We start from the raw sequence: 8,456 nt of genomic DNA on the forward strand, positions 1-8,456 counted from the left end.
CTCAGCTTTCAGCCACATGTCTGTTCAATATGGCTGCTGAGCTGTGCTCTTCAATGTGTTGTCTTCATCATCATATGTGGGTCAGTCAGAGAGAAAATGTGGTTGAGCAAGTACATTTATAGATGTTCTCTCCAATTCCTAGAACCAATAGGACATCATGGTACTTAAAGGCCTCTGAGACAAGCCAATTCCAAACAGCCATATCTCAGACCAATGGGAGAAATAGTACATTTAACACCTCAACCCCCCCAAGACCATATGTTAAGCTAACCTGGCTTTGTGTGGGAGATCAAACTGGTTTAAGACACATCCCCCCAAATCCTGTCATAAAATTACAAAGAGACAGTCGTAAAAAGGGGGATGGGGGAAGGCAAACATGAATACCTCTCACCACTTGGTTTGCCTAAATTATAAATAAAGACATACAAAACATTTATCAAGTTATATGCAAAATCCTACATCACAACACTCCACCCCGATGAATGTTTTGTACAGTGTCTTTATACACAATGTCTTTAAATTGTTTCAAGAGTCTGATGCATAACTTGTGCATTGATTTGCAGTATTTGCTCTCCCAGTGTTAAAAGTTGTCCGTGACCATTTGTCCATTACATATCTTCTTTATTTCAAAGACAATCTGAAGAACTTGGAAGCGCTCCTGATGACTTGTATCTGCTCCAGCTTGCGTCAACTCTTTCTGCAGTCTCATATGTCATCAGATCTGGTGGTTCAAAATGAGACAAGTCCACACCTTCCACTAAACTAGCCCACTACAATTTAGTCTATTGTGTGAATTTTTAATCTGTTTTGTGTCTAACTGCTAATTAGACCCCTGTCCCAAACTATCTAAGCATATGCAACTGTACAATTAACATCAAAATTTGAAAGGTAACATGCCACAGGTGCCAGTACAACCACTTCTGCCCAAGTGACAGGCCATGTGCCACTGCATAAACTGTTCACAAACCAACATTGTGGCCCCTCTGCACACATTTGGGGTTGACTTAGTTGCCTCTTGTGCTTTCCTACCCATGGTGCAACTCTTGACTGCCATCAGCCTTTACCAGTATAGGCTGGCATCACCACCATGAGACATCAAAGCTTTGCAACTCTCATCATTCCCCCCGTAGGCCACCCCTAGAGTTGTTTGCTCACCATATGCATACTCATTGTGCTAAACACCTCAGGTTAGAATTGGCCCACTGGTCCTGTGCCTGTACCACAGCCGACAATCTCAGCAGGGCTTCCATATTTTCCCAATTAGACTATACCTAAACATCGGAGCCCATATGTCTTGCAAATGTACCAGCTGCACCTGCTTTCCTGAAAAGTTCACCAATTTTCTTAGTATACATTTTCCTTAATATTATTAATTATATTAATTATCCCACTTAATTAATTAATACCCAGAATGTATACTTTATGAGCCCAAAATAATCCCCTTATTTTGGCATTCCTAACTGGTTTGTTCAGTTTCCACCCCTTGGAATATAAATTTGCTGCAGTAATGAACAAACCTTTCCTTTTAAACTATAGCTATTGTGACTAGTCCTATTATTGCATGACTTGTGGACTTGTTACTCACTTAAACCCCAGTAAGTGTCTTTTCTTGCTGTCTCTTCAGTTCTTCTTCATGTCTTTGTCTTTGGTCTTTGCATGTTGTCTTTTTTCATTCTGCTATGTAGGCAGGTCTGCAAAATGGAAGGTGACAAAGCAGTTTCTGTCCATCTCATTTTCTTGGCTGTCGACCTGGTGCCAAAACTCAAACTTTGCTTCCAGGCATTCATTGGAACAGCTTGGCACTAGTGCCAGCCACTCCAATGTGCCAATGGTAACCATCTCCTGCATGGATTTTACTCTGCTAATTGCCTTCACTATTTATTACCTGCACCAAACCAAAGTCCATAAAACCTTACAATAGAAGTAGCACTATTGCAAAGGCCAGAAAATTGAAACAGAAATAACTATTTTCCTTTCCTGTCTTCCCTGCTACCCTTCTATTTTTTCATTGCCTGTGTGTCCTTTTTATTGTATGGTAACTGCTACCTGAAAGTGTGGGCTGAAGCCTCTCCAAACCCAAGTTCTAAATCCAGCATTTCTGCTAAAACTGACCTGTGTTCTTTACTAAAGACCAGCTCACTTTTCTCCATTTTATTGCATGGAGATTCATAGGCTGTCTTTTTGAACAACTGGTCAGTCAGGTTTCGAATCACTGAACCTAAGTGTGTGTGCTTTTTAATTACTGCTGGCCCCAGCACAGCTGTTAGGACCTCACACCCCTGTGCATTCCTGGCTTCCTGCTGAGCTTGTAAAACTTCCTGCTGCACCATTCCCCATCCTTTGTTCTTTGGCTTGTCCCGTTTCATTCAAACCAACTCCTAAACTGGTGCACTTTCTTTCCAACTCAGCCATTCTTGCACTAGCACATTCAGACCTTTCACACACAAGCACTTGAATTCCTTTCATTTCCATTGTTCTTTGTTTTAATTCCACACTTTCTTTACTCAGTATCAATATGCCAATATCCAGTTCATGCCCTCTAGTCAACAATTGCCATTCACACTCACCAGCTCCTCTGCCTTCTATCTGATCTCTTTGTCCTAAATCAAATTTCAATGCAGCACTGGTTACCTTTCCTAACAGTGGTGAAATATCTATCAGTGTAGCATGCTCTTTAAATACTGGACAGACCTCAGAATTACTTGGAGATTGTGGTGCAGTGGAGAAGAAAGGAAGAAAACACCCTTGCTGTTTTCCTTTCCTTTCATCTCTCTCCTTTTCCTCACACTCACATTCCCACTCTTTATCTGAGCACTCATCTGTCTCATGTAAGTCACCCACCCATGTTTTAGGGTTCCAGTCCGATCTGGTTACTGTTGCCCTAACTTTCACCATGGGTGGTTTTCTCTCTTTGTTTCCACTTCTTTCACTGCTTTCTACTTTAGCAGCGGATGTTCTACATGCTAACACTTCACAATTATCACACCAACTGTTACATCTTTCAAAACTCTCACTCAACATTCCACAACTTTCACTTTCATTCACTTTGCTATTTTCTTCCTTATCATGATCTTCCTTATTACCAATAATACAAGCTAGTAAACCTCTTATAACAGCAGCTGTCTTCTTTAAACCTGATCTCTGTTTTCTTGCTTTTAATCCTTCCAGCCCCCTTCCATTTTGTGGCACACTCAGCTCAGCTTCTGCTTTCTCTACCTGAACTACAGGTTTCCTAGCTTTAGCCTGCTTCCTCTGCCACTCCACTGGAAGATGGCTGACTTTAAAATGAACTTAGGCATTTCTAAGTCTACAATTTTCTCTAATACAATTTGCCAAATTCGTTATGGGTTGGCCTACTTTTGCCCCTGTAAGCAAACATACACATACATACACAAAGATTCTAAACGAATAAGTACCGTATGAATGACGAATGCATGTCCCATCACTCCCTAGCACTTTAACCACTTAAATGCCGTATGAATGACGCATGCATCTTTCACCACTCCCTAGCACTTTAATTAGGGACTCACTACCACCAGTACTAACAAACATGCGGGTGTCCTTGTGACACACATGAAGTCTCTACACTTTGTTGGTTATATTCCATTCAGCAACCAAACAATGTTTTACTTCCACCGCATTTGTACACTGGGTGCCCTAAAATTCACATACATAAACAAACACATACATCAAAACAGTATTTGCAAACAGGGTTACCCCAAAATCCTGCCGACTACGCCAATTGTTTTATCTTGGTAGAGTAATATATATTGCTCTACTTTCCCTATTGTATTATTAATATGTAGCCTTAGAATGCCTAATCTCACAGACTTACCACTGTATATAACTTATCCCCACCTTCCCTTCTATATCTATAACCTCAGGCAATTAGATGTAGTAAAAGACAAGCAGGAGTTAAGTTACACATAAAATAATGTATTACTGATAATATTCATAAATAATAACAAAATGCAAAGTACATTTGAATATTGGCAACCATACAACCTGATAAAATGGTGATGTGTAATTCAGGTGGCACACAGACTTGCAGTTACTTAAAATGTCTCTAGTTAAGGCATCGTTGGTGCTCAGCTTTCAGCCACATGTCTGTTCAATATGGCTGCTGAGCTGTGCTCTTCAATGTGTTGTCTTCATCATCATATGTGGGTCAGTCAGAGAGAGAAAATGTGGTTGAGCAAGTACATTTATAGATGTTCTCTCCAATTCCTAGAACCAATAGGACATCATGGTACTTAAAGGCCTCTGAGACTAGCCAATTCCAAACAGCCATATCTCAGAGCAATGGAGAAATAGTACATTTAACACCTCAACCCCCCCAAGACCATATGTTAAGCTAACCTGGCTTTGTGTGGGAGATCAAACTGGTTTAAGACACATCCCCCCAAATCCTGTCATAAAATTACAAAGAGACAGTCGTAAAAGGGGATGGGGAAGGCAAACATGAATACCTCTCACCACTTGGTTTGCCTAAATTATAAATAAAGACATACAAAACATTTATCAAGTTATATGCAAAATCCTACATCACAACACTATCCTTATTGAAAATTAAGGTTCTTTTAATATAAAAGCAGAAGTCAAGATAAATCATGTCAGGTCTCGTTGCAAATCCACAAAAACTTGAAACAAGTAATGTTCACGTGAAAAGCAAAGGTTCATTTCACAAAAGATAAATAGATAAATAAAACGTTCAGTAACTTGATTGTGTGAGCATGCAAATCCTTTTACCTAATATACTTCAATTCGTTAGGGGATGAACACAGTCAACAAGAGGAGGAGGAGGACAGTTTTGCTTTTATTAAAACAATCTTGCATGTGCTTATGACCACAAGACACTCCACAGAAGTGATTAATGCAAAAGTATTAAAAGTAAAAGTGCTGATAAAGTGATGGTCTCACAAGGGTGTACAATTCTTTTCATAATCTACCTGCAGCTTTCCATTGATACACAGCTCTAGACAAACAGTGAGATGAAAATCCTCTTAAAACAATAAAAAAGGATAATTAGAGAATTATTTTAAACACATGAAGATATATACTGCTAAAAATTAAAGGAACACTTTGAAAACACATAAGATCTCAATTGGAAAAAATATCATGCTAGTATCTATATTGATATGGACTGGCTAATGTGTTTGGGACGAAAGGATGCCACATCGCTTAATGGAAATGAATATTATCAACCTACAGAGGGCTGAATTCAAAGACACCCCAAAAATCAAAGTGAAAAATGATCCGCAGGCTAGTCCATTTTGCGAAATGTCTTTGCAGCAACTCAGAATTGTACTCAGTAGTTTCTATGGCCCCACATGCTTGCATACATGCCTGGCAACATAGGGCATGCTCCTAATGGGAAGGCGGATGGTGTCCTGGAGGATCTCCTCCCAGATCTGAACCAGGGTATCACTGAGCTCCTGGACTGTCTGAGGTGCAACCTGGTGGCATCAGATGGACGGAAACATAATGTCCCAGAGGTGTTCTATTGGATTTAGGTCAGGTGAGCATGAAGGCCAGTCAATGGTATCAATTCCTTCATCCTCCAGGAACTGTCTGCATTCTCTTGTCACATGAGGCTGGGTATTGTCACGCACCAAGAGGAACCCAGGACCCACTGCACCAGCATAGGGTCTGACAATAGGTACAAGGATTTCATACTGATACTTAATGGCAGTCAAGGTGCCATTGTCTAGCCTGTACAGGTCTGTGTGTTCCTCCATGGATATGCCTCCCCAGACCATCACTGACCCACCACCAAACTGGTCATGTTGAACAATGTTACAGGCAGCATAGCGTTCTCCACTGCTTCTCCTGCCCCTTTCATGTCTGTTACATGTGTTCATGGTGAACCTGCTCTCATCTGTGAAAAGCACAGGGTGCCAGCGGTGGACCTGCCAATTTTGATATTCTGTGGCAAAAGCCAATCGAGCTCCACAGTTGCCAGGCAGTGAACACAGGGCCCAATAGAGGATGTTGGGCTCTCAGGCTACCCTCATGAAGTGTGTTTCTGATAGTTTGGTTTGAGACAATCACACCAGTGGCCTGCTGGAGGTCATTTTATAGAGCTCTGGCAGTGCTCATCCTCTTTACCCAAAGGAGCAGATACCGGTCCTGCTGATGGGTTAAGGACCTTCTACGGCCCTGTCCAGCTCTCCTAGAGTAACTGCCTGTCTCCTGGAATCTCCTCCATGCCCTTGAGACTATGCCGGGAGACACAGCAAACCTTCTGGCAATGGCAAATATTGATGTGCCATCCTGGAGAAGTTGGACTACCAACCTAATAATTTGCCTTATTTCAAGTTGTACTGCTGACAAAGTTATGTTAAATCCATTATTAATCAAAATTTCATTTTTTTTTTACTTTTCGGCATTTTGACTTAAATATTTTATCGATAACAATGTTGTATTATTTGTCTTATTGTTGGGATTATTTTAGTTCTGTTTTTTCTTATCTTGATATTCTCAAATACTATATACAGTATAAAATTATTCAATATTTAAATGCAGCACACATTCAAATGTCTACTTGAATCATTTTGGACGAAATTGGTTGTTAGATTAATTGAAACAAGAGCAAATGAGATAGAGGGAGGCCATATGAGCTAATTGATAAAGTAAGGATCCAAGGTGAGGTGGCATCTGTAGTTAATGGCAAGGTGCTGGGGTGAGCTGTGGAGACTAACTAAGGTGTCAGCTCAGGGACTGAACCAGCTGAGATGCGGCGTGCTACGTACTTAGGATTCTTGATGTCTTGATGTGAATGGGAGAGGAAACAGAAAAAAAGACCACTTGCCTTGGTCTATCTTGGTTCATGATTGCAGAGGCACAGGACATCACAAGCCTTCAATGAAATAAAATTTTATTTAATAGGAATTACTTCAGTTAATGCTAGGTGAATACAATTCTTTTTTCTAAATCATTTGCATTGTGATTAATTATAACCCTGCATTTTAAAGGATTTCTATACCTATTACAGGTAAACTTTTAAAAGTTTTTTTTTTTTTTTTAATTATTATTCTTGTAAAAACATACAGTTGTTTCTTCACTTGCATACTTTGGTCACAAGGTATTAATTTAATGTGCAATGATTTATCTTGATTTCAGGCTTTTCATAATCAAAAGCAGAAATTTCTATTATGGTTTATACAACTTTAATGTGGACTCTATATCGTTTAATGGGCTCTGGCTTCCTGCAGTCCTAAACTGGATATGACGATTTAGAAAATGAAGGAATACTTGAATATATTCCATAATGAATCATGTTTATAAATCTTTATATATTTTCTGTTTTATTTTGTTTTCTTTCAGATTCCATTGAAAAATTCCATCTCATATGACTTATTATTTCCGATGCAAAGATTTTAAAGATCTTTCACCTTGATTATCAGAATTCTGTAAATATGGTACATAAAATTTTGTTTTATTTCAGTTATGTTACTATTCCTTGAGCAAAGCATATGTTTTATAAGAATAAATCCAAATATGTGTTGTGATATTCTTTTATTCTGTAATACAAGTCATATAATACTGCATTTGTATTTCTCTTAATTACTAGTGTTTAAATTGATCATTTTTGTCTTGCTGTTCTTTAACAATGAAAAATAAAGAAAATATAATCAAAACTTCAAAGTATGTTTTACATATATTTTGATTAATGTATTTTATTTTTGTTTTGACCTTCATATATTATTATTCCATGATCCCCTTTACTGTGGACAGCCTTAGCTGCGAGAATGTAGAATTTAGAGAGAGTATTAGCCTTAAATATGCGTATTCTAGTTTTGGAATGCCTGTAGTATATTACTTCTCAGGTCTTTGTTCTTTTTGTTGCACATGAACATGATCTAAAGTCAGTCTTTAAATCTGTCTTTTAAACTTTTTTTAAATACATTCAATTAAACTTTATTTATGTTGTGTTTTTACACTTAAACCAACAGTATACTAATATATTAATAAAGACAGACACAAATGCAGCAATTATCAAACTTCCATCATTTTATGTGTGTAACAAGTTCCAGCAGGATTTGTGCGCCTTAATACCAAGGTGCAAGCACATCACACATTCAATGCAAATACTGTATATTTAACATTAAATAGACCTTATATTTAGTCTTAAATTCTTATATATACATAACATTTCCTCCCACCCTGCTGGATGTGTAACAGTATTTTTTTTTTTTAATTTATAATATCTACAAAACACTTGGCATGGATACTATATAAAAGTGCACCATTTATATACGGTGAAATCCAGTTTACCAAAGCTAACAGACTCTTAAGTACTTTGTACATTAATACCAACTACAAGTTCAACCTTTCAGGAGGTTTACGAATCCTCTCAGGATAGCATCTTTCTTGTGTAGATGGAGCAGACATTTGAGATGAGGTTGAGTCAGCAGATTCTTGAGGCTGAGATTCACCAGCAGCAAGGGATGAAT

At 38.4% G+C, this 8,456-nt stretch overlaps 1 protein-coding gene across 2 annotated transcripts in view; it reads left to right on the forward strand.

Annotated features, from left to right (window-relative positions):
- Positions 1 to 7,583, forward strand: part of LOC120539152 (H-2 class II histocompatibility antigen, A-U alpha chain-like) — a 52,374-nt gene extending 44,791 nt beyond the window's left edge. The window contains exon 5 of one of the 2 annotated variants that reach the window (XM_039768960.1): positions 7,327 to 7,583. The gene's annotated coding sequence lies outside the window, so the exon portion shown is untranslated. The remainder of the gene's footprint in view (positions 1 to 7,326) is intronic. The other variant, XM_039768959.1, reaches the window with a different exon arrangement.
- Positions 7,584 to 8,456: the final 873 nt, after the last annotated feature.

This window comes from Polypterus senegalus, chromosome 11 (assembly GCF_016835505.1).
Source record: "Polypterus senegalus isolate Bchr_013 chromosome 11, ASM1683550v1, whole genome shotgun sequence".
Taxonomy (NCBI): Eukaryota; Metazoa; Chordata; class Cladistia; order Polypteriformes; family Polypteridae; genus Polypterus; species Polypterus senegalus.